Below are 27,788 nucleotides of genomic sequence, written 5' to 3' on the forward strand. Positions count from 1 at the left end.
GACAACCGGCGCGTAATGGGCTCTCAGCATCCGGTTCAAATCTGGCCATGCCATCTGCTTGACATCATGAGGTTTGGCCAATGCTTTGGCCATTTTGAAGATAGTAGGGCCACAATGCATCAGGAATACGGCTCTCTTCCTCTGGTCAGTGATTCCTTGCAGTTCGTTACTCTCCAGGAACATAAGGGACCTCTCGATATATGACCTCCCAATCTTCTTCGGCTGGGTTGAACGGTGCGGGTGGCGAGTTATTGCTGGCCATCTCGTCGATTGCTCGGTTCTCGTTGCCACGTGCTTACAGTCTCTTTCCTCTCGATCCCACCTTCGTCACCAGTGTTCTGTCGTGGAACAAAGACGGACTCGAGACCGGAATTGAATTCAGCTCTTTATTAACTGTCAGTAACTTCAACTAAACTCGAGCCGCGGCAGCCTCTTTTATAGCGGCTGCTCGCGGCTCGCGGCCAATGGCATCATTTTAAACCTCCCGCTGTTTGGCGGACCAATCGCAACAGTTGTTAACCACCAATTGCTAGGCGGTCATGGTAGTCCAATCAGAACGTAGTATTACGAGTATGCAAATGTCTATACACAACACTAATGAGAAAGACTATAGCGCTGAAGCCGTTAAGGCAAATCTCTTCAATATGTTCTTCAGTTCAGTCTTTGTAAACAGTAATGGCTTATGCCCCACATTTCCTAATTATACCACAACTAACTGCAATGATCTACTACATATTGACTCTACTGAAGATAACATAGAAAATGCACTACGTTACCTAAAACCATTCTTATCTATTGGCCCTAATGGTTTATGTGCATACTTCTTTAAAAAGTTCTCCACTGCCATAGCAGAACTCCTAAGCATAACATATGAGATATCATTCAGAACCAGCTTCTTACCAAACCTATGGTCTTTAGCAACCGATAATCAGAGTTGGAAGGGACCTTGTAGGTCATCTAGTCCAACCCCCCTCTGCCCAAGTGGGACCCCTACACCATTTCTGACAAATGGCAGTCCAATCTCTTCTTGAAAGTCTCAACTGATGGCACTCCCACAACTTCCGAGGGCAAGCCGTTCCATTGGTTGATTGTTCTCACTGTAAGAAAGTTTCTCCTTGTTTCCAGGTTAAATCTCTCCTTGTTCAGTTTCCATCCATTATTCCTTGTCTGGCCTATAGGAGATTTAGAAAATAGTTTGACCCCCTTCTTCCTCCCTGTGGCAGCCCCTCAAATATTGGAAGACCTCTATCATGTCTCCCCTGGTCCTTCTCTTTACTAGACTAGCCAAGCCCAGTTCCTGCAACCGTTCGTTGTATGTTTTAGCCTCCAGTCCCCTAATCATCCTGGTTGCTTTTCTCTGCACTCTTTCTAGAGTCTCAACATCTTTTTCATAATGTGGTGACCAAAACTGGATGCAGTACTCTAGGTGTGGTCTTACTAAGGCTTTATAGAGTGGTATTAGTACTTCCCTTGATCTTGACTGTATCCCTCTGTTAATACAATTTAGGATTGCATTAGCTTTTTTGGCTGCTGCTGCACACTGCTGGCTCATATTTAGCTGGTTGTCCACCAAGACTGCAAGATCCCTCTCCCAGTTACTGCTATTGAGCCTGGTTTCACCCAGTCTAGATGTGTACTTTTGGTTTTTCTTGCCTAAGTGTAGGACTTTACTTTTCTCTATATTGAATTTCATTTTATTAGATATGGCCCAGTGTTCTAGTCTGTCAAGATCCATCTGGATCTTGAGCCTATCTTCTTGAGTGTTAGCTATTCCTGCCAGCAACGGTCATCCCTATCTTCAAAAAAGGCCTGGTTGAAAACTATAGACCAATCTCATTGTGTTGTGTCACATGCAAAGTTATGGAATCAATCATTAACCAATGCATTACCTTCCACCTAGAGTCAAACAACTTACTCTCCAATAAACAATTTGTTGTCCTGCAATTTGCAACTTCTACACTGCAAAAATATATGGACTACACTACTTGACCAGGTTAAAGCAATAGATGTAATTTATATAGACTTCTGCAAAGCCTTTGACTCAGTTGTACATGACAACCTACTATTAAAATTAAACTCTTACGGCATTTCCAGATCCCTTCATAAGTGGATTACTGCCTTCCTGTCAAACTGGCAACAAATAGTAAAAATAGGAAACGCCCTATCAAACCCTGCTCGAGTTAACAGCGGTGTCCCCCAAGGCAACATTCTAGGACCCACACTCTTTACACTCTATATAAATATCCTTTGTGATCACCTTATAAGTAACTGCGTCCTTTTCGCTGATGATGTAAAACTATTCAATACCACTGACTGCTACCATCAAAGAGACCTTGATTATGTGTCTGAATGGTCAAACAGTTGGCAACTCCAAATCTCGACCAACAAATACTCTGTCCTACACATTGATAAAAAAAATCAATACACCAAATACAAGCTATGCGGATATGACCTCATTGATGACCCTCACTCTGTCAAGGACCTTGGAGTTCTCATATCGAATGACCTAAGCACCAGAGCTCACTACAACAGCATTGCCAAAAAGACTTTAAGAATTGTAAATCTGATCTTACAAAGCTGCTCCTCTGGTAATACTGATTTACAAACTAGGGCATACAAAATCTTTGCTAGACCAATTGTTAGGAATATAAGTCACCTGACAGGTATTTGGGATGGAAATATATAAACCAGGATAAACATTTTAAAGAAAATGCAAAACTGTAATTAGGTGTGGTTTCTCAAACGGCTATAAGATGGAGCCAGAAACCTGGTTTGTCTTTGTCTTAGTCTCAGAAGAGAGTGCGTCTGAGTGAGTATCTCTGTTTCCTTCTGTTGGAAAGTATTGCCATTCCTCCATTTCTTCTAATTGACTGATATTACTGGATTTGATGTAAGTCTGATACTGAACTATTTTTGACACTGGAATTTGTTATTGGATTATCCCTGTATGAAAACTGACTGATTTTATCTGTGAATGACTTTGGATTGCTTGTTTGGACTTTGCTTAACGTTTCTGGAAGTAAAAACCTACATTTACTGTACAGTGTATCTGTGTGCTGTATGTGTATTATTCAAACACTACTCTCAAATATGTCTCCCTGTATGCGCTCATTCTCCTAACGGGGAATTACCTCAACACCAATACTCAAATACAGCTCAGCTGTCTGGAATCCGCACTGTATATTGGCCATGAATACAATTGAGTGAGTCCAGAAGTATTTTCCAAGAAGAGTACTACACTCCTCTGTTCACAACAGAATACCCTACACCACCAGACTTAAGATTCTGGGCTTAGGTATCCTTGAACTACGCCGGCTAAGATTGGACTTAAGCATAGTACATAAAATCATATGTTACAACGTCTTACCAGTTAATGAATATTTCAGCTTTAACCACAACAACACAAGAGCATACAACAGATATAAACTTTAAAGTAAACCACTCCAAATTTGATTGCAGGAAGTACGATTTCAGCAACAGAATGGTCAATGTCTGGAACTCACTACCTGATTCTGTTGTCACCTGCTCAAACCCCCACTCCTTTACCCTCAAACTAACCTCCATTGACCTCACCCCATTGACTATTACTTTTGCTATTTGCTTATGGTATATTGTCTTAATCATCATGTTTATAAACTTCTCGCCAAAATCCATATATTCTAACAGTTGTATCATGAATTGCCAATTTACACCATCAAAGGCTTTCTGTGCATCTAAAAAAATCAATGCCATTTGCTTTCCCAAGTCTGCTTCATAATATTCTAGCGTGTCTAGAAAAAATCTTATATTGTTTTTAATTTGTCTTTTGGGTAGGAATCCATTTTGATCTGTGTGAATAAATTCATTCAGAAATCTTTTTAATCTCTCTGCCATTATTGATGCAAATATTTTGTAATCTGCATTTAGTAATGATATGGGCCTATAGTTCCTTATCTGTGTCATGTGGACCCTCAGTTCTTTGGAGCAGCCCCTTAGATATGGCACAGGCCAAACTCCATTTTGTGTATGGAGGTCGTGGAGGTCAAATATTTAACTTCACCTTGACTCCAAAGTCTACATGAATTGTGGATTCACAACAACAGACACAATGATGTTTTTCCCCTTGCTTTTCCTTGCAATTATCATAAGAATGGTAATTCTTAATGTATTCCCCTGTGGATTTCTACCCACAAAAGGCTTCCAAGAGAAAAAATATGCAGTGAAAAATATGTTCTGGATCCTTCCAGAGGGAAGAGGACAGCTCATCTTCACTTGTCCTGCAAAGGACCAACTCCGTTGTTTGGTGAGACTCAGCTGGCCTCAGTTTTCTCTTTGGTTATAGCCCAAACACAGATAAGAAAAAGCAGGGGTGGAATAAATTTGCCCTGGAAACATCCTGGTGGCACGGATTGTCTCCATTCTGCTAAAGCTCTGCTAAGATGAGAAGTGCTGCCTGCAATTCAGCCTCTGCACAAACCTTGATTTCCGATCTAGGAGGGAAGGTGAGAAGAATGGCTAGGCTGCCTCACCTCCTGCTGCTATTGCTGCTCTTCTGGCTCCTGCCTCCAACTTCTGCTAAGAGGATGCAAACTAATTGTGTCTTGAAAAAACATCCCAGCATCCACAAACACTATTACAAGCCTGGTGATCTCATCATTGGTGGGAATTTGCATCTGCAAACCTTTGTTCCTTTTAAGAAACCAGACTTTCAAAATGATCCATTGCGGCTTCCTGTTTATACTTCATAAGTTTCACTGGGAGGGGAAAGATGTAAATAATTGTTTGCTTTGCTTTGGATTTCGGGACACTTTGTGGAATTGTTGTTCCAGTGATACTTGCAATGTCCAAGAGCATTTCAAATCTTTGTGCTTGAATGGCCTGAAGTAAATCAATGCATCCAGTTTTGGCCACTACACTATAAAAAAGAAGTTGAGGCTCTAGAAAGAGCACAGAGAAGGGTAACCAGGATGATGAAGGGACTAAAACATATGATGAATGGTTGCAGGAACTGGCTAGTCTAGAGAAGAGAAGGACCAGGGGAGACAGGAGAGCACTCTTCCAATATTGGAGGGGCTGCCACAGTGAGGAGGAGGAGGTCAAGCTATTCTCCAAAGCACCCGAAGGCCAGACAAGGAATAATAATGGGTGGAAACTGATCAAGGAGAGATTCAACCTGGAAATAAGGATGAATTTTCTGACAGTGAGAACAATGGAACAGAAGTTGCCTTCAGAAGTTGTAGGAGCTTCATCACTGGAAGCTTTCAAGGAGAGACTGGACTGCCCTCTGTCAGAAATGGTGTAGGGTCTCCTGCTTGTGTTGGGGGGTTGGACTAGATGACCCCCAAGGTCCCTTCCAACTCTGTTATTCTGTTACTATCTGTTGTTACTGATGCTGTGACCTCCACTGGAGCCTTCTGCTCAGCAATGGTGACCAGACCTGAAGTATCTGCTCAACCAAATGGATGAGGCTGCTAGAAGAGAAACTGGGAAGGATTGCAGCCACTGGAGGAAACAGAAAGAGGGAGGAACAAGAGAAGGGTTTAAAATGGTGACATTGAGAAACCAGCTTTTCTCCTTTGTAACAAAACCTTTCAAATTTAATGAAGAAACGTCTCTTTTAAAAAAAGAGAGAGAGAAAAACTCATACTTGGGACTTGCTGCTCCAAACAAAATGCAAACAAAAAAGAAAAAAGAAAAATAGAAAACAATTATTTTTCTCTTTCTATTTTCTTCTTTCTTTCTTCTTTTTCTCTCTTTCATTTATGTATGTGTCGTTGGTTTGTTTTAATTGTAAAATCAATAAAATTTATTTATTTTTTAAAAAAGAAGAAGAACAAAGGGAAGGCAAACTCTGCCAGAATTCATGACCTTTTCTCTAAGGGCTCCCAATGCCTTTCTCACCCTAGAGTCATACCCAAGAACTACCAGCACTTCATGGCTTTGGTGTTTGCGGTTAGAGAGGTCAACAAGGATCTAGTTCTCCCCTCCAACATCACCCTGGGCTTCCACATCTATGAAAATTATCAGATTGAGACGAAGATTTCCTTATTCAGCCTCGCCCTCCTCTCCACACGAGGCCAAATGGTCCCAGGTTACAAATGTGACAGGCAGCACCCTCTACTCTCTGTCATTGGAGGTCTCAACCCCAGATCCTCAAGGCTGATGGGCTCCATCTTCAGCCTCTTCAAGGTCCCGCAGGTAAGGGGGCTGCACTCAGGGGTGGGATTCTACCGGTTTGGACTGGTTTGGGCGAACCCCTTGCTCCAAAGATCAGCTGGCAGCCAACCAGGTCGCTTTGACAAGTATGTGGGCCTGCCTGCCCACCCATGCTCTTTCTTGTGCTTTATTTTTGGTTTTTTTTAGAACACAGCTGATTCGCGCAGCAGAGCAGTTTTCCAATGCCTCAGCTGTTTTATTTATAGTAGAAGTAGAAGGTAAGTATTAGAGCTTTATAAAACGCAAAGCGCACACACAGAGTGTGCGTTTGGCACATGCATGTGCAAAGCACGTGATCACTGAATCGGTTGTTATACTGGTGGAATCCTGCCCCTGGCTGCACTGAATACAATATGGTATAGACCAGGGGTGTTCAAGCTAACAGTCATGTTAGCTCAGGAATTCTGGGAGTTGAAGTCCACAAGTCTTAAAGCTGTCAAGTTTGAAGACACTTGGTGTAGACAGACAGATAACAGATAACAGATAATCAGAGTTGGAAGGGACCTTGTAGGTCATCTAATCCAAACCCCCTCACCCAACCAAACGGGAGACCCTACACCATTTCTTTTTTTTTTTTTTTTCAATTTTTTTTTATTTCAATCTACATATAACAACAATACATTAGCAGTGCGGCATCAATATATCATACATCTCTCATTGCATATATTCATATTAATTTATACTTCTTCAATATTTATTTTCAACCTTATTCTCTCCAAATGCCTGCCGCCATATCAGTTAAACATACCTAGTAATTCCATTATTCAATTTTCTCCATTTTCATTTTTTTTTTAAATGAAAAATTCTCATTTGGCAAGCAGTATGGTTCCAGGTTTCACATCTCAGTACAAACATGACCATAGTTACCTATTCATTTTATTTGTTTAATTTCACATTACGTCATCCTTATCATTATTAAATATTAAGCTTATCTTATCCAATCCTATTCATGTTCTCTTATCTTATTTTACAACATTATCTAAAATTCTCATCTCAATTCTATGTTCATTTATTCAATTCCAAATCTTAATATATCTCCTTCCATTTTTCTTAGTATATTCTCATATCTTATTCTTCACTGTTATCCAAAATTCTCATCTCCTTTCCATTGTCATTTCTCATATTATTTTTTTCTGTCACATTTGTCATTTTATCAGTCCTTATCTGTAAATATAATTGTCCCCTCTAGTTAATAATTCAAGCTAACCACCTTCATTCTTCCTTAATATCAATCTCCCTATCTAGTATAAACACACACACACACACACACACACACACACACACACACACACACACATATATATATATATATATATATATATATATATATATATATATATATATATATATATATATTTGTTTTCTTAATATATATATATTTTCTTAATATATATATATTCTTAAGTTTTTGCGGGTACTTACATGTATGGTTTTGTTCAATACAGAAGCCTTTACATACAGCTTTGTATGTATTAAATACAGCTTTGTATGTATTAAATACAGCTTTGTTCAATACAGAAGCCTGATGACGGCAGATGAGATTCTGCTGAAACATTGCTACAACTTTAAAAGCACAACTATAATGATGTGGGAAAATACCCGAACAAAGCTGAATACCATAGATAGATAGATAGATAGATAGATAGATAGATAGATAGATAGATAGATAGATAGATGATAGATAGATTGTATTCAGCTTTGTTCAATACAGAAGCCTGATGATGGCAGATGAGATTCTGTCGAAACATTGCTACAATTTTAAAAGCACAACTATAATGATGTGGGAAAATACCCGAACAAAGCTGAATACCAGATAGATAGATAGATAGATAGATAGATAGATAGATAGATAGATAGATAGATAGATAGATAGATAGATAGATGATAGATGATAGATAGATGGTATTCAGCTTTGTTCGGGTATTTTCCCACGTCATTATAGTTGTGCTTTTAAAGTTGTAGCAATGTTTCGGCAGAATCTCATCTGCCATCATCAGGCTTCTATATTGTGTTCGTCTGTGAGTCAGACTTTTACACTTGTTTCAGTTTTAAATTTGGGGCTAGCCTACTGCTGTGCCAGAATGTTTTTTTCTTCATCCTGACTGGTTGGGAGTCTTGGTCTGTGTTTATTGGTCTTGGAGTTTGCTGTGTTCTGCTTGTTTGGTGTTTCTAATATCTTCTGTCTGTTTTGTAGCTTTTTTTGTCTTAATTGGCTGGCAACATTGTGTTCCTGTATTGGAGGCTTTTCGTGTGGCTTGGCTCCGAGTAAATGGATGGCTATCATTTATAGGAAGCTAGGTTTCATCTGGGTGCCTGGTTGGGGTGTGTTTGAGCTGGAGGTATGGGGGGGGGAGTCTGTTTGTGCCCAAGTGTTTGCCTGGCTTGTGGTGTGGAGATTTTTTTGTTTGTGAATGCAGGCTTCCAGATAATTGACAGTCTGGTGGAGTCATCTCTTCTATTCATGCTTTCAGGTCTTTTTTCAATCTCTATGTCTTCTCTGATAATTCTGTGACTGGGGTTTTCTATAGTGGCTAGTGTTTTGGTGCCATTGAAGTTGATGCTATGACCTGTGGCTTTCATGTGTTGGACTAGTGAGGAAGTGTGTTCCAGCTTTTTTGCTGCATTTTTGTGTTCATCCAGGTGGGTACTTATTCTTCTATTGGTCTGTCCAATGTATGTGGCCGGGCATGATGCACAGGGGACTTCGTATATGCCTTGGTTTTCCAGGTCAATTTTATCTTTGGGGTTTCTAAGGATGGCTGCTATTTTTCTGTCTGTTTTGAAGGCAGTCTTGATGTGATGCCTGTGTATCTTACTGATTTTGTCTGTAGTACCTCTTATGTAGGGCAGGACAGCTGTTCCATAGGTCTGTTCATCTTCTAGGTCTCCATTATGTCTCAGTGTGTTTTTGTGGATCAAGCCAGTGATTTTGCTTTTGTGGAAGCCATTGGCTATCAGTACTTTAGTCAGGGTGCAGAGTTCAGTCTTTATGTGTGTGTTGTCTGCCAGGCGTTTGGTTCTGGCGATTAGTGTTTTGGCCACGGAGTTTATCTGTGCTGGGTGGTGGTGAGATCGGATGTTGAGGTAGCGTTTGATGTGTGTTTTCTTCTGGTATATAGTGTGTCCTAGTGTGCCATCTGTTTTTTTTGTAGTTTAGTACATCTAGGAATGGTAGTTGTTTGTTTGTTTCCGTTTCCATGGTGAACTTGATTTTGGGGTGTGTGCTGTTTAGGTGTGTTAGGAAATTGTTTAGGTTTTCTTTTCCATGGGGCCAAATTACAAATGTGTCATCAATGTATCTTAACCATAGTTTGGGTTTGTGGGTGGCATTAGCCAGGGCTCTGGATCTGAATTCTTCCATGAACAGGTTTGCAATGACGGGTGACAGTGGTGATCCCATAGGGGCTCCTTCAATTTGCTTGTATCTTTGTCCTTTGTATATGAAATATGTGTTGGTTAAGCAGTGTTCTGCTAGTTCCATGAGGTGTTTAGCTGGTTGGTATTTATTTTTGATGATTTCAAGAGTTTCTTTTATCGGGACTTGAGTGAATAGTGAAACCACGTCAAAACTTACAAGCAGATCTTCTTGTTCCACGTGTAGATCTTTGATCATTTCCAAGAAGTGGTATGAGTTTTGTACATGTGAAGCTGCTGCTTCAGCATGGGGCTGTAGCTGCTTTGCTAAGTGTTTAGCTAGGTTTTGTAGTGGTGCTCCTCTGGAGCTGACTATGGGTCTGAGAGGTATGCCTTCTTTGTGTATTTTTGGGAGGCCGTATAGTTTGGGGTATCTGGAAGATTTTTCTCTTGGGATGATCGTCTGTTGGATCTCTTTGCTCATGTAGCTGGTTATGATTTTCTTATTGGTTTTTTTTTCCAGATATATGGTTGGGTCCGTGTTTATGGGTTTGTATGTGGAGTCTTGGAGTAGGTCTGTCAATTTTGTTTCGTAGTCTACGAAGTTGAGTCAACCTTATAATGTTTGACCCATAAAGTCACCATAACACTTTACTTTTTCTTTGAAAGAAGATTCTTACTTTCTCCAGCTCGGTGTTGGCTTTGACTCCTCTCAGGGAGAGAGAAGAGTTTATCCTTCCTTCTTCCGGATTAATGCCAAGGAATTTCCCCAGTATGTGGGCTTAGTCCAGCTGCTCCTGTATTTCCAGTGGAACTGGGTTGGGCTTATGACCTCTGACAGTTAGTATGGAGAACATTTTATCTCATCTCTGGTGCCAATGCTCAAGGAGAAGGAGATCTGCCTGGCCTTCAATGAAATATTCAAATCTGAGGAAATTATTGTTACAGCCAGAAGTTTCATTCGTATTTTCAAACGTTGGTTTAAAGTTGAAGTGATTGTTCTGTTTGGCGATTCCAATAGTGTTGAAAATGTTCCAGTGGCTCTGAATGTTTACCAAGAATTTCAAAAGACAACATTTCAAAAAGTTTGGATCTTAACTTCCCTTTGGAAACTTAGTGAGATGGAATACCAAGAGACATTGAAAATTGTAAAGCAATTCCATGGGGCTTTGCATCTTAGGGACCATACCAGGGATTTCTCAGAATTCGCCCATTTCCTTCTGACTTTAGATCCTTTCAACCCACAAGGGGATATTTTTCTGCCACTGTGGTGGGGAAAGGTCTTTGATTGCGCAGTCCAGAAACCAGGAAAGATCTCTTCAAAGGGGAAGAAACCATGCTCAGGAAAGGAAAAATTACAAAACGTACCTTCTTACATCTTTGAAACAACCATGACGGGGGAAAGTTACAATATTTACAATGCTATTTATGTTGTGGCACATGCTTTACATGCAGTGTGTGGATCAGGAATGCGGCCAACCAGGATGAGGCTTGGAAAGAGGGTTTCCAAAATCCAGTCATGGCTGGTAATATCTCAGACTTTTTATCCAGTCCACAGATGCTTAGAGTGGAAGTTTTGCATGTGTATTTTTGAACTATTGATTAAAATATCCATATGGACTGAGTGTCAATTGAAAAGATACTTCTTTGGTCTTTTTAGCTGCCAGAAAAAGGGAGTGGGGGAAAACAAGGCATTCCTTAAATGCCTAGATAATCAACTCAGCAGCCCAAAGTTGTCAGAGCGTAAAAGGTTATTGGAGAGCATAATGGATTATTCTTGTGGATGGATGTGTCCCATTAGAGAAGTCACAACCAGGGGGTGGGGGGAACACCAGGGTCAAGGGGAAAACGTATAATGTAATTTAGTAATAGCTGCATCCAGCTAAACGCCAACATAGCCACTTCTAATAAATCAATTTTCTTTTTTCTAAGATGAAGCTAGAGACTTTTGATTTGAATGGGGGTGGATTTGTTGGAGCCCCGACACTGAGGCCCTGCTGCCACCCAACCAAACAGTTTGTTAAAACACTCTCAACCATGCCTCTGTAAAAAGCAGCCAGGACAGAAGGAGAAATATGGAGTGGTGGATGGCCTAGAGGTGGCACTGTCGCCTCACAATCAGGAGGTTGTGAGTTTGATCCTAGGCAGAGGCAGATATTTCTCTCTCTGGGCACACTGAGAATGTATCTGCTGATGTCACCACATTGGTGACAGGAAAGGCATCCGGCCATTCAAACACTCTGCTAGCTCCATTCAATTGCCCAGACTACACCCCGCAAGGGATTATGGGATTGTTAAATGAAGATGATGATGATGACAGAAGGAGAAAGATGTGGTCTCTTTTTCTTTCAGCTTCTTCCCTATTTGAGGAAGGTCCAGTTCAACAACAGTGCTGGAGAGGAAGTCTCCCTCTCAGAAGATGGACTGGGATCCCCTCGCTATGAGATTCTCAACTGGCGTTTCCTCCCCAGTCAATTGTTTGTCCCCATGACAGTTGGGCAGATAAATCCAGGGGCTCCCCCAGGCCAGGATTTTACTATCAATTCCGATTCGATCATCTGGGCCACAGAGGTGAGATGCAGGGAAATGTTCTGAATTCAGGGAAAGACTTTCTCTTGGAGATGACAAATGTCATTTTCATTGGGGGGAAAGTGTATTGAATCAGAAAACATGGCAGCTGGGGTGTGAAAGTTCTGTTTTTCATGCAACTGATCCAATTGAAGAAAAATCCTGGTGGAAGCCCAGGGGTCAATAACAGAAAGCAACAGGGGACTCTGTGAGTCATTCCTCTTTAGGTTGAACATTGTGGTTCTTTCTTTTAGAAAAAGCTGTAGCTCAAAGACACAGTGCAAGAAGGTAATTCCAGGGAGTCCTCGCTGTTCAATCATTTTTCAGCGACCATTTGAAAGTATAATATCACTGAATGAATGGGACTTATGCTCAATCCTCAGACTGCTGGCCATTAAAGTGCCCCGCCCCCCAGAAGTCACATGATCAAAATCATCCTCTCCCCCCATCTCTCCCTCTTTGGTCCCCTCTGCTCTGTTACCCCCAGGAGACCTTGCTGTTGCCATGATGTAAAAAAGGATGCCGAGACTCTAGAAAGGGTGCAGAGAAGAGCAACAAAGAGGATTAGGGGGCTGGAGGCTAAAACATGGGAAGAACGGTTGCTGGAACTGGGTATGTCTAGTTTGATGAAAAGAAGGACTAGGGTGAGATGATAGCAGCTTTCCAATATCTCAGGGGCTGCCACAAATAAGAGGGAGTAAAGCTATTCTCCAAAGCCTCTGAGGGCAGGACAAAAAGCAATGGATGAAAACTCATCAAGGAGAGAAGCAACTTAGAACTAAGGAGACATTTCTTGACAGGGAAAACAATTAACCAGTGGAACAACTTGCCTCCAGAACAGTGGTGGGATTCAAATTTTTTTACTACCAGTTCTGTGGGCCTGGTTTGGTGAGCGTGATAGGGGAAGGATGCTGTAAAATCTCCATTCCCACCCCACTCCTGGGGGAAGGTTACTGTAAAATCCCCCTCCCCTCCCCACCCCACTAACCTGCTTTCCAGTTCCATTCTCCTGTGCAGGGCAGCAAAAGTAGACTCAGCCAATCAGCTGGGACTCAATGGGAGGCAGAGAGGAGATTGGGGTGGGGGGTCAGAGGTGGGATTGGCCGGTTCTCACAACTACTCAAACTTTCTGCTACCAGTTCTCCAGAACTGGTCAGAACCATATGAATCCCACCTCTGCTCCAGAAGTTGTGAATGCTCCAACACTTTTTAAAGAAGATGTTGAATAACCATTTGTCTGAAGTGGTGTAGGGTTTCCTACCCAAGCAGGCAGTTGGACTAGAAGACCTCCAGGGTCCCTTCCAGCTCTGTTATTCTATTCTATTCTATTCTATTCTATTCTATTCTATTCTATTCTATTCTATTTTTATTCTATTCTATTCTATTCTATATTTATTCTATTCTATATTGCTTCTATTCTATTCTATATTTATTCTATTCTATATTTATTCTATTCTATATTGCTTCTATTCTATATTTATTCTATTCTATATTTATTCTATTCTATATTTATTCTATTCCATATTTATTCTATTCCATATTTATTCTAGTCTATTCTATTCTTCTGTATCCCATTGCTGACAATGCCTGCCAGTCCCTTTCCTTGTTAGAACAGAGGCTCTAGGTTGGAAGCGACCATGCCAGGAATATCTTGGATCAGGGAGTGTCCTCAGCTAATGACACAGAAACAAGAGCAGTGGGGACTTCTGGAAATGTTCATCACTGAGTGGAGTTATCATGTGATGCTTCTATTAATTAATTAATTTATTTATTTATTTTTGTCAATAGCTTACAAGATAATAGGTATAAGTAAAAACATAGTTATGAATCCATGGATACATATAAGAAAAATAAAAAAATAAAAGAAACAATAGGACAGGGACTGGAGGCACGTTGGTGCACTTATGCATGCCCCCTACAGACCTCTTAGGAAAGGGCTGAGGTCAATAGTAGACAGTCTAAGGTTAAAGTTTTTGGGGTTTGGGGAAGAAACCACAGAGTCAGGTAGAGTATTCCAGGCATTGACCACTCTGTTGCTGAAGTCGTATTTCCTGCAATCAAGTTTGGTGTGATTAACCTTGAGTTTGTATCTATTGTTTGCTCTTGTGTTGTTATGGTTGAAGCTGAAGTATTCATTGACAGGTAGGACATTGCAATGTATGATTTTATATACTATACTTAGATCGGACCGAAGGCGGCGTAGTTCTAGATTTTCTAGGTCTAGAATTTCAAGTCTGGTGGCATAAGGTATTCTGCAATGAGTAGAGGAGTGGAGAACTCTTCTTGTGAAATATTTCTGGACTTTTTCAATTGTGTTAATATCAGATACGTAATGTGGGTTCCAGACTGATGAGCTGTATTTGAGTATTGGTCTAGCAAATGTTTTGTATGCTCTAGTTAGTAGTGTAATATTACCAGAGAAAAGGCTACATAAGATTAGGTTAACAACTCTTAATGCCTTTTTGGCTATGTAGTTACAGTGGGCTCTAGCACTTAGATAATTAGAGATGAGTACTCCAAGTTCCTTGACAGAGTTTGGATCATCAACAAGGTCTTGACTATTCAGCCTGTATTTTATTTTCTGATTTTTTTTTTGCCAATATGTAGGATTAACTATCATTGGCTTAGCAACAGAGTTGCCCATTCTAATTAAGGTGTTAAAGAGATTACCTATAGTTGCCTTACATGCAGACTTCAAGTTACAATTCCCAGCATCAATTGGTTAGGTGGCAATGTGACAAGACTGAATTCCTCAGGAACTCTTCATCTTTGATGTTAAACTATGGTGAGCCAGTTGTTCTAAAGACCTCTGAAGACGGATATGTCAGTGTGATGTATGTATCAGTATATAATGTGTTGTGATTCCGGCATCTGCTACAGGTTTTTTGAATGACAGCTCCAGCGAGGAGGACTTATATGAATCAGCAAGTTCTAACGATGAGGAGGAGATGAATGCATTTGATTTGCAAGATCGGCTTGAACCTTCAAACTCCTCCACCCTTCAATTAGGTGGTCAGCCGGGAACGGGTGATAATGAGGAACAAATGTTATCTTCAGGTGAAGAAGATGATAATTTGGATGATTGCTGGGTAGATGTCAGGACAAGACGTCTCCTGACAAGGAGGAACCAACGAGGATACAGTAGGAGAGCAGACCAGCAATTAGACTAATTAGTTACTCTATAAAGGGAGAGATATGACTTTGCACTTTGTCCGGAACAAAGTGTCTATTTGCAAGGAGAACTGAAGAGCACAGTTTGGAGGATTTTGATCTGAAATATCTTGTTGGGATTTGGATTTAATTCGTTGGAACTTCTACTTATTGGAATTATTTTGTGAAGGATTTTGATCTGAAGAATCTTGTTGAGTCTTGGATTTAGTTCGTTGGAACTTTTACTTATTGGAGCTATCTGTGAAAATTCCTGTTTGCTGCCTTTCTTTACAAGGACTGCTGCTTTCAGCCTTAACTGTTTATTTTAGAAGGTGGGACATAACATTTTTGTTCCGGACCTAACAGACCATCTTTGCAACGATGGATTCAACTCAAATGCAACAATTGGTGGAGCAGCAACAGATGCAAATAAATCAATTACTCCAGAGCAACGTATCCCTTCAAAATCAGGTAACACAATTATTATCGTTCGTTGCCAATTCTCAAACTGTTTCAGCTGCAGCTGGAGTTCCCCCTGCACCCCCTGTGAGAAAAATTCCGATAGCTATGCCAGATAAATTTTCTGGGCAAACGGACATGTTTTCAACATTTTTGGGTCAGTGCCAATTGTATTTTTCTGTGAGGCCGGAGGATTTTCCAACCGATCGAGTTAAAATTGGCTTTATTATTAGTTTGTTAACCGGGCAGGCTGCCAAATGGGCTACTCCCTTATTAGTACAAGATAGTCCATTACTGGACGATTTCAGGGTTTATTCAACAGATGAACGTTATGTTTGAGAATCCAATTAAATCTCAAACTGTGGACAGAAAATTGAGGAATATTATTCAAGGTAAACACTCATTGCAAGAATACGTTGCAGAATTTCGCTTGTTGTGTATGGACTCCACCTGGAATGAACCAGCTCACATGGCAGCATTCCAAGAGGGTTTGTCCGACATTATCAAGGATGAACTAATTCATGCAGAGCGTGCTTCAACTTTGGACACATTGATTACTCAATGCTTACGTATTGAAGCTCGCCTACAACATCGTGGGTGTAAACGGACCGTTGCAGAGCCACCTGTGTTTCCTCATTCACGCACCCGTCTATGAGGGTTTTCCAATCCAGAATTCCAGCAGAGGAGCCGATGGAGATAGGCGCACTCCGCCTCGTTTAACAGTTCAGGAACGATCGAGAAGATTTCAGGAAGGTTTGTGCCTTTATTGCGGGGTTCGGGACATTTTGCAAATTCCTGCACTCGGAAGGGGACTCGTGGACCTGTATCAAAACCCATTGCTGGTCCGTCGGGAAACGGGTAGGCCCGACCTCAGGAAACCCTAGGTCGGGCACAGTATTCACTTTCATCTCAAATTGCTGAAGTTAATTCTGGCCCTCCTCGACATTTACTTTTGGACACTCGCATATTCTTGCAATCTCGGAAGGAGGGAATCCCTGCCGTGGCACTGGTGGATTCAGGGGCTACGACTAGCTTTATGGATTATGATTTCGTAAAACATTTCAAAGTTCCTTTAGTGCCTGTGAATCCCCCATGCAGGTGGAAACCGTAGATGGGCGCGAACTCAAGTCGGGACCTATTCGCTTTGACACCCAACCACTGCGTATGCGTATTGGGGATCACGAGGAGGCGATAAGTTTTTATATCACTTCGAACCTCCATCTTCCTTTGGTGCTCGGAGTATCCTGGCTGCGTCTACACGATCCGTTGGTGGCTTGGGCGCAGAACGCTGTTTCTTTTCCAAGCTTGCAATGTGTGGACCACCTGAGACATGTCTGCGCAGGCCAACATATTGTCGCTTCTGCTGCCTCGATTCCTTCAGAGCTGTCGGATTTCCCGATGTTTTCAGTGAACAGGAGGCAGATCAATTACCACCACATCGTGTTTATGACTGTCCCGTGGATTTGATACCGGACGCTCCATTACCAAAGGGGAGGTTGTATTCTTTGTCTGAGCCTGAACTAGTTGCACTTCGAGAATTTTTGAATAAAAATCTAGCTCGGGATTTATTCGACCTTCGTCATCCCCTCTTTCAGCACCCGTTCTCTTTGTCAAGAAGAAGTCGGGAGAACTTCGTCTTTGTTGTGACTATAGACGCTTAAATGCTATCATTGTGAGAAATAGCTATCCTTACCGCTCATCTCCGAATTGTTGGAGCGGTTACGGGAAGCTACAATTTTCACGAAACTTGACTTACGTGGAGCTTACAATTTGGTTCGGATGCGTAAGGGAGACGAGTGGAAGACGGCTTTTGGCACTCGTTATGGTCATTTCGAGTACACCGTTATGCCATTTGGTTTGACCAACGCTCCTGCTGTATTTCAACATTTAATGAACGATATCTTTCGAGAAATGTTGGATAAGTTTGTTGTCATATATTTGGACGACATTTTGATTTATTCAAAATCTAAAGAGCAACATCTTCAGCAGGTTTGTCAAGTGCTTCAGCGTCTTCGGGAACATAAACTTTATGCTAAATTAGAAAAATGTTTTTTTCAGTCGTCTATCGAATTCTTGGGACACATTATTTCTCCTGTGGGCATTGCTATGGACCCCAAAAAGGTTGAGGCGTTGTGTAGTTGGGAAGCTCCTCGTCGGGTTAAAGATGTGCAACGACTTTTAGGATTTGCCAACTATTATCGGACTTTCATTCCAGGTTTTGCGAAGATAATGGATCCCATAACCCAGCTTCTTTGTAAGAAGGTTCCATTTGTGTGGGGGCCTCCACAACAACAGGCTTTTGACACTTTGAAAAAGCATTTATAACTGAACCCATATTGAAGCATCCTGATCCGGATCGCCCATTTGTGGTCGAGACAGATGCTTCTAATGTCGCTATCGGAGCAGTGCTGTTACAAGCTTCGGAGGATGGCGCTCTTTTGTTTCCTTGCGCTTATTATTCTAGGAAGCTTACAGCTTCGGAACGCATAACTATACCATTTGGGAAAAAGAGTTGTTAGCTATTAAGGTTGCTTTTGAGACTTGGAGACATCATTTGGAGGGAGCTCGACACAAAGTGGAGGTTCGGACAGATCATAGGAACCTGGAACATTTGACCACGGCTAGGAAATTGAATCAAAGGCAGATTCATTGGTCGTTATTTTTTGCCAGATTTAATTTCTCGGTTACTTACGTTCCAAGTGGTCAGAACCGGAGGGCGGATGCATTATCTCAGAAACCGGACTATACTTATGCCGAAGATCTTCTTTCTTTACGGACAGTGTTACCACCGGAATCTCTAGCCGTACTGCAGGAACCGGTAGATTTACGGGCCCAACTACGAGAGGCGCAACGTTTGGATGTGTGGACGCAGCAGAGACGGGAGGACATTGGCCCAACTTCTCCATGGTCTTTTGAAGACGATCTGCTTCGATATCGGGGTTTATTATATGTGCCTACCAGACCGTTGAGGGCTCTCATCATGACACAATGTCATGATAACCCAGCCGCTGGTCATTTTGGATTACACAAGACCTTGCATTTGGTCACTCGGACTTTTTGGTGGCCTCGAGTTCGTCATGATGTGTCTTCTTACGTCGCTTCTTGCTTCAATGTAGGCAAGCGAAAGCAGCATCCGGTGCACCTCCTGGACTTTTGCAACCCTTGCCGACTTCAAGTAGACCATGGGGAGCGATCTCTATGGACTTTCTGACACATTTACCATCTTCATCGGGGTTCACAACAGTGCTTGTGGTAGTGGATATGTTGACTAAAATGGCCCATTTCATTCCCTGTCGGAAATTACCATCGTCCCGCACTACGGCTCAGTTATTTTTGCAACATATCTTCCGTCTACATGGACTGCCTGATAGAGTGGTTTCTGATCGTGGGGTCCAGTTTACGGCAGAATTTTGGAAACAGTTAATGGCGGCTTTGCAAGTGAAAGTATGTTTAGCGTCAGCGCACCATCCGGAAACTGATGGCGGGACGGAGAAGGTGATTGGGATTCTTACTCAATATTTGAGATGTTTTGTTAATTTGCGACAAAACGATTGGGTGAAATACCTCCCGTTAGCAGAATTCGCGTTTAACAACTCGCAGCATACCTCCACCCGTGTCACGCCATTTTTGCAAATATGGGTTATCATCCGCGTTTCTTCCCATTAACTATGATGGATTCCCGGTTCCTGAGACCCGAGAGTTTTTGGAAGAACTACACGCAGTTCGCCGTCTACTGATACAACAATTGAACAAGGCAAAAGAAGATTATAAGCGGTTTGCAGATCGGTCCCGTCGAGATACACCTCCGTTAGTTGTGGGTGATAAAGTGTGGCTATCTACAAAACATCTGAAGGTCGATTGCCCTATTAGAAAACTTGATCATCGGTTTATTGGTCCATTCCTGATTGAGGCAGTTATTAATCCCGTGGCATACCGCCTCACTTTGCCACGATCCATGCGTATTCACCCCGTCTTTCATCGATCTCTTTTGATTCCTGATTCTTCTGTTTGTCAATTACGTGATTCTGCTGAACCGGGTCCGTTATCATTGCCTTCTGAGGAGCCTGCTGTTGACGATACGGTGGTCGACGCCTTGATTCCCGTTGGCTCAAAGGTCGCTTCCAGTATTTGGTCAGGAGGAGGGTAGATGACTCGGAGGTTTGTTCCTGGACGGATGCGTCTACACTTCATGCTTCGGATCTGCTTCAAGACTTTCATGCACGCTTCCCTTCGAAACCGCATCCGGATCGCCAGACCCGGGGGAAGGGCCCTGCGGTGAGGGATAGTGTTGTGATTCCGGCATCTGCTACAGGTTTTTTGAATGACAGCTCCAGCGAGGAGGACTTATATGAATCAGCAAGTTCTAACGATGAGGAGGAGATGAATGCATTTGATTTGCAAGATCGGCTTGAACCTTCAAACTCCTCCACCCTTCAATTAGGTGGTCAGCCGGGAACGGGTGATAATGAGGAACAAATGTTATCTTCAGGTGAAGAAGATGATAATTTGGATGATTGCTGGGTAGATGTCAGGACAAGACGTCTCCTGACAAGGAGGAACCAACGAGGATACAGTAGGAGAGCAGACCAGCAATTAGACTAATTAGTTACTCTATAAAGGAGAGATATGACTTTGCACTTTGTCCGGAACAAAGTGTCTATTTGCAAGGAGAACTGAAGAGCACAGTTTGGAGGATTTTGATCTGAAATATCTTGTTGGGATTTGGATTTAATTCGTTGGAACTTCTACTTATTGGAATTATTTTGTGAAGGATTTTGATCTGAAGAATCTTGTTGAGTCTTGGATTTAGTTCGTTGGAACTTTTACTTATTGGAGCTATCTGTGAAAATTCCTGTTTGCTGCCTTTCTTTACAAGGACTGTTGCTTTCAGCCTTATCTGTTTACTTTAAAAGGTGGGACATAACATTTTCCTGTTTGCTGCCTTTCTTTACAAGGACTGCTGCTTTCAGCCTTAACTGTTTATTTTAGAAGGTGGGACATAACAATAATGTATGATTAATGTATAGAGCATCTCAAATGTTTCTCTTTTTCATTTTAGAAGGTGCCCTTTGCCAGGTGTGGCAAGAAGAGATGCCAGGCAGGAGAGAGGAGAAGAGTGCCAGAGGGCCAGCACATCTGCTGCTACCAATGTGCCCCTTGTCCAGAAGGGACCATTTCTAATCAGACAGGTAGAGCAACCTTCAAATGTAGATCTTCCAGGATCAAGGAAGCCATTCAGTAGATCAAAACATTAAGAGCATTTTTGGTCACTTGTGGTAGATTTCACATGCTTCAGGGTGTGGATACAAATTGTCCTGCCTACTATTTAACTTGCCATCCCTGAGGAATGACAATTGTCAGGGCTTCTCTCCTGACCCAATTTCATACATGGTGGAGTCAAGGCAGCAATTTGTAGCTTTCTTGCTGTCCTTTCTGCTCCTCCTGCCACACACGAAGGGAAAACCAGCTACTGATCCTTTTTATGAATTAATAGAGCAGTATGTCTGTTCATTTGTGTTACTTTTAGTGTGCCTCTTATGTCGGGATTATAAATTTCCCTGGAAACGTTCAGGCATGCCAGAGAAATAGATCAATCTACCTGTGTCTGATAGCCCCTTCCTGCAAAAGATCTCTGGATACCTGCTGGGAGAAAGTGATTTGAAATGGGGAAATTCATTCTCCCTCCTCACAGACCTCCCATTCCACACAGGGATGTGAGTGTTCTTGTCTAGGCATGTGTGTGTGTGGCACTTTCTGATCTTATGACACCACCAACAGATAATATACCTAAACAGCTAATAGCAGGATTCCCAACTGACAGATTTATCAATCTTCTTGGGCTTCCAGTATGATTTGGGGAAAAGAAATCAGGTTCCAATTTCTCCCTATGAAAGAAAAATGAAACAATCATTCAACTACGAATACATGAAGGTAAATATGATATAGTTGGAATAACAGAAACTTGGTGGGATGAAACCCATGACTAGAACATACTGGTAGAAGGATACAAACTATTCAAAAAAACACAGACCCCATAAAAGAGGAAGTGGAGTTGCACTGTATGTAAAGGACCACTATATTGCTACAGAAATGCATGAAACCAAAGATGAAAACCTCCTAGAATGCATATGGGTCAATATAAAAGAAAAAAAGAATGACATGGCCATAGGTGTATATTATAGGCCACCCAATCAAGCAGAAAAAAATAGATGTCCTTTTGGCCAGCCAACTAACAAACATATGCAGGAAACACACAACAATAGTAATGGGAGACTTCAATTACCCTGATATCAATTGGAAAACTAATTCTGCACCAAGTGAGAAATCAAATAAGTTCCTGACCAACCTAGCTGACAACTTTGTTGTCCAAAAGGTAGAGGGTGAAACTAGAGGGACAGCCATACTGGACTTAATTCTTACAAACAGAGAAGAAGTGATAGAGGGAGTTGAAACGGCAGGAACCTTGGGTGAGAGTGACCATGTCATACTAGAATTCAACATAACACAAACACAAGCAACAGAACATAATGACACCAGAGTCTTGGATTTTAAAAGAGCTGATTTCAATGAACTCAGAGAGAACTTGGGAAAGATTCCATGGATGAAAATCCTAAAGGAGAAAACAACTCAAGAATCTTGGGAAACTCTAAAAAGTATGATCATAGAAGCCCAGACCAGCACAATACCACTGAGAAAGAAATCCAAGAAGAAACCAGCATGGCTGCACAAAAATCTCTCTGGTAAATTGAAAGACAAAAAGGACAAGTACAAAAAATGGAAAGAAGGACATACAATTAAGGCAGAATATCAGCAGATAGTCAGAATCTGCAAGGACGAAGTCAGGATAGCAAAGGCTTAGAACGAACAAAGACTTGCAACAAAAGTCAAAGATAATTTAAAAAAAGTTTCTTCCAACATATAAATAACAAGAAAAAAATAAAGGAAACAGTCGGTCCACTAAAGAGAGAAGATGGCAAGGAAGTATCAGGCAACAGAGAGAAAGCAGAACTGCGTAACTCATTCTTTGCATCCGTTTTCACGCAAAAAGAAACTATAGCTCAACCCACCAAAAACATAACTGTAAAAGACAGACCAGAAATAAAAGTTAAAATAAGCAAAAAAATAGTAACAAAACACCTGTCTGATCTTGATGAACACAAATCACCAGAGCCTGATGGATTACATCCCAGAGTTTTAAAGGAGCTGGCAGAGGTCATCTCAGAACCACTGTACCATATCTTTCAAAAATCCTGGAACACTGGAGGAAGGCGGAGCCACCTCGCTGACAGACTGTAGATCGCGACTCTCTGTGGCTATGGTCCATGCTCTTTTGTTGGAGAGCCCCGATCATGACGATTAGGGGCTGAAGCTCCCTTGGAGGGGCGACGGAGTAAGGGGAAGCTGCAAGCCAGGTTGAGAGGAGCTGCATCTCCCCTCCTGGGCTTGATCTTTTTCCCCCCGAAGACAACTGCAGCGGTGGTTTAAAATGGCCACCCCGAAGAGGAGGACTCAGCTGGATTAAGATTTGTGCAGGAGGGAAGAAAGAGGTGGATAACATCTGAACCGGGACAATTGGGTGATACAACTAAAAAAAAGTACCCCGGGATTAAGGTAACATGGAATTTTTAAGAAAAGAAAAGTGAGTGACGAAATTACAAAGGGACAGGAAAAAAAATAAGAAAATATTTTTGACAGCTAAGCGGGGTTCAAACCAGGAAAGGAAGAAGCCGGAACTAAAGATTTAACTAAATTGGACTAAAATATTTTGGCAATAAACAGGCATAAAATAAAGCTGGACTTAAGATTGACAAAAAATAATAATAATAATAAAGTTTACAAATTGGAGACTGGACTGTGCTGGAATATTGAGTTTTGAAAAACCCTAAATAAAAAAATAGGGGGAAAAGGTGAAGACTTTGTATAATGGAGAGTGCCACCTTTTGAAAAAATCTTGAGCTGAAACAAAAGGGAAAGCATCCTGTTTCTGAATGAACTTGTGTGGATATAACATTAAAGAAGTATTGAAACAAAGTAAGAATCTTAGAAAGTGAAAGCAGAACCAGAATAAAGAAAAAAGCAAGGAAAGACTGACTGTGGGATTGATTGATGTTTTTGGTATAGACCCTGGGCTGGAATAATTGAGAACTTTAGAAAATTGAAAGAAGAAAGAAGGAAAGTAAAAGTGTTTTTGTTTTGTTTTTGTGGACTTTAACGAACATAAAATACAAAAGTGTGTAATGATGATATTTCTTCGGGAATTAAAAATGGAACTTAAAAAGATGAGGGAATTACTACAGGAAAGAGGCGAATCACTTTGCTCTGTGTTAGAAAAAATGGAAATGGCGATTGAAGAACAAGAAGAAAGAGCTTCAGAGGAGGAGGAGTCGATTCAAGGAGAAGACATTTTAAATAGACAATTAATACAAAGAACACTACAAAGAAGTGGGGAAAGAAGGAAGGTTAAAAAGTTGAGATTTAAGAGGGCAATCAAAAGGGGGAATACCTGTGAAATCAGGAAAGGTAGAAAGACCCAGCAGAAAAGGGGAAAGGAAGATATTAAGAAAGAGAGGCATATAAACTGGAATGAGAAAAGATATGGGGAAAAGAGGGGGAGGAAAAGCAGTAAGAAACAGGTGCATGAAATAAAGAAATACGGAAATAGTAAAATGTGGAAAAGAATTTGTTTTTTCAGAGAGAATGGTTGATGAATTAAAAAGGGGATTCTGCAGGGTGACAAGGGGTAATAAGAATATTTCTGCAATTAAAAATATTTAGAAAATAGGGTAATATAGATACTGATAACTCTTATTAAAAATTAAGGGGGAAATATGCTGCGGAATCCAAATGAAAAGATGTAATAATTATTATTGTAACTTCTTAAAAATAATGGTTTATTGGGAATCAAGATGAGGGAATAAAGGTATATTTTAATCATTGAGGTGTCACACTCAAAGTAGTAAAAGGGGGGAAACCTATACTAGTTTTTTTTTCTTTAGTGTTAAAATTTGTATTAATCTAGAATTTTTTAAAAGAATGTGTAATGGAAAGGGAATATGACAGGCTAAAGAACCAATAAAATTAATAAGTTAATATAGACTATTAAAAGCAAGGAGAGACATTGGTAACTTTATTATTATTATTATTATTATTATTATTATTATTATTATTATTATTATTATTATTATGCAAACACATATGTTTATCTTTATTTTTAAAATAAATATTAAAGGATTATATTTGAAATAATTGAAATGAAACAAAAAGATGTTTCGATTGAGATTAATGAAAGAGGCTAGAATTAATGTGTTTGTTTCTCTCCTTACTGAAAATCTGGAATGGAAAAAGTAATAATAGAATTAAGTATGCATATATGAATGTATAATTGCTGTCATATTTGTATGTAAAGGTGATGACCCAGAAATATGTTGTCCACTAAAACGAGATTTTTGTTTTTAATGTGAAAAACTGAATAAAATTTGTTAAAAAAAATAAAGAAAAAATCCTGGAGCACCGGGGAACTACCAGAGGACTGGAAAAGAGCTGATGTGGTTCCCATCTTCAAAAAAGGGAAAAAAACAGACCCAGGAAACTATAGACCAATCAGCCTAACATCAATACCTGGGAAGATACTGGAAAAGATAATAAAAAAACAGATCTGACATCTAGAAACAAGTAAAGTAATAACTAGCAGTCAGCATGGGTTTGTTAAGAACAGATCATGCCAAACCAATCTTATTTCATTCTTCAACACAGTGACTAAGTAGTAGACCAGCAAAATACTGTGGACATAATATATTTAGATTTCAGCAAGGCATTTGACAAAGTAGACCACAACCTACTTCATAGTAAGCTAGAAAAAAGTGGAATAGATAGCACCACCACTAGATGGACTTGCAACTGGCTGGCAAACGGTACTCAACGAGTAGTCCTTAATGGGTCTAAGTCTACATGGAAGGAAGGAAGCAGTGGGTGTCACAAGGTTCCATCTTAGGCCCAGGACTCTTCAATATCTTCATTAACGACTTAGATAAGGGAATAGAAGGGGAACTTACCAAATTTGCAGATGATACTAAGCTGGCAGGAATAGCTAACACCCCAGAAGATAGGCTCAAGGTCCAGATGGATCTTGACAGACTAGAACACTGGGCCATATCTAACAAAATTAAATTCAACGTAGAGAAAAGTAAAGTCCTACACTTAGGCAAGAAAAATCAAAAGTACACATATAGACTGGGTGAAACCAGGCTCAATAGCAGTAACTATGAGAGGGATCTTGGAGTCCGAGTGGACAACTAGCTAAATATGAGCCAGCAGTGTGCAGCAGCAGCCAAAAAAGCTAATGCAATCCTAAATTGTATTAACAGAGGAATACAATCAAGATCAGTGAGGTACTAATACCACTCTATAAAAGCCTTAGTAAGATGACACCTAGTGTACTGCATCCAGTTTTGGTCACCATACTATGAAAAAAGATGTTGAGGCTCTAGAAAAAGTACAGAGAAGAACAACCAGGATGATGAGGGGACTGGAGGCTAAAACATACAATGAACAGTTGCAGGAACTGGGCTTGGCTAGTCTAGTGAAGAGAAGGACCAGGGGAGACATGATAGAGGTCTTCCAATATTTGAGGGGCTGCCACAGAGAGGAGGAGGGGGTCAAGCTATTTTCTAAAGCTCCTATAGGCCAGACAAGGAATAATGGATGGAAACTGAACAAGGAGAGATTTAACCTGGAAACAAGGAGAAACTTTCTGACAGTGAGAACAATCAACCAATGGAACAGCTTGCCCTCGGAAGTTGTGGGAGCGCCTTCACTTGAGACTTTCAAGAAGAGATTGGACTGTCATTTGTCAGAAATGGTGTAGGGTCTCCCGCTTGGGCGGGGGGTTGGACTAGATGACCTACAAGGTCCCTTCCAACTCTGATTATCTGTTATCTGTTATCTGAAGTGCTGAAGGGAGATTCTGATCTTTAAGCAATTGATCCCTAGGCTCATTTTGAACCTACAATGATCTCTACTTTTTGAGGAAGGCACCTGAAGCTACCAAGGAATTATTTTCACCACTTCCCTTTTGAGTTACACTGGGATCCTAGGAGGGGAAGGGGAATAAAATTCATTGATGACCCTGAAGTCCTAAGACAAAGACTCTTGATTTCAGATGCAGCTTCCTGTGATCCCTGCCCAGAAGACCAATATCCCAACAAGGACAAGGTCCACTGCATTGCCAAGAAGCTCCACTTCCTTGCCTATCAAGATCCCTTGGGATATGCTTTAGCTTTGCTCATACTTTCTCTGGCTATGATCACTCTGGCAGTTCTGGCAATTTCCTTAAACATCGTGACACTCCAATTGTCAAGGCCAACAACCGAGAGCTCACCTACATCCTCCTGGTCTCCCTCTTGCTCTGCTTCCTCTGCTCCTTCCTCTTCATTGGAAGACCCAGGGACCTCACCTGTCTCTTACGACAAACTTCCTTTGCCATTCTCTTTTCCCTTGCAGTTTCCACTATCCTGGCAAAAACTGTCATGGTGGCTTTGGCTTTCATGGCCACCAAACCAGGGAACAGAACAAGGAAACTCTTAGGAAAACCACTGACCAACTCTATTGTCCTAGGATGCCCCCTGATCCAAGCCATTCTTTGCGCCACTTGGCTGGTAACCTCTCCCCCATTTCCCAACTGGGACTTCCACTCCTTGGTAGGAGAGGCCATCTTGGAATGTAATGAAAACTCAGCTTTGATGTTTTACGCTGTCCTGACCTACCTGGGTTTCCTGGCCCTTGTGAGTTTCACAGTGGCCTTTCTGGCTAGGAAATTGCCTGACAGCTTTAACGAAGCTAAGTTCATTACTTTCAGCATGCTGGTCTTTTGCAGTGTTTGGATCAGTTTCCTCCCCACCTACCTGAGCACCAAAGGGAAGTCCATGGTGGCCGTGGAGATCTTCTCCATCTTGGCCTCTGGGGCTGGTCTCTTGGCTTGTATCTTTTTCCCCAAATGCTTCATTATCGTACTGAGGCCCAATCTGAATTGTAGGGAAAATATGATAAGGAACAAAAATCTCTAA

At 41.1% G+C, this 27,788-nt stretch overlaps 1 pseudogene across 1 annotated transcript; it reads left to right on the plus strand.

Annotated features, from left to right (window-relative positions):
• The first annotated feature begins 66 nt into the window (after window positions 1-66).
• On the plus strand, window positions 67-27,788 carry LOC148132684 (vomeronasal type-2 receptor 26-like; annotated as a pseudogene). The gene is made up of 5 exons (XR_015747495.1): window positions 67-71; window positions 5,886-6,177; window positions 11,902-12,120; window positions 20,786-20,915; window positions 26,885-27,788. The product of XR_015747495.1 is annotated as a vomeronasal type-2 receptor 26-like (transcript).

The sequence above is a fragment of the Notechis scutatus genome, chromosome 1, assembly GCF_049901735.1.
Source record: "Notechis scutatus isolate UNSWTSFEM ecotype Mainland chromosome 1, rNotScu1.2, whole genome shotgun sequence".
NCBI lineage: Eukaryota > Metazoa > Chordata > Lepidosauria > Squamata > Elapidae > Notechis > Notechis scutatus.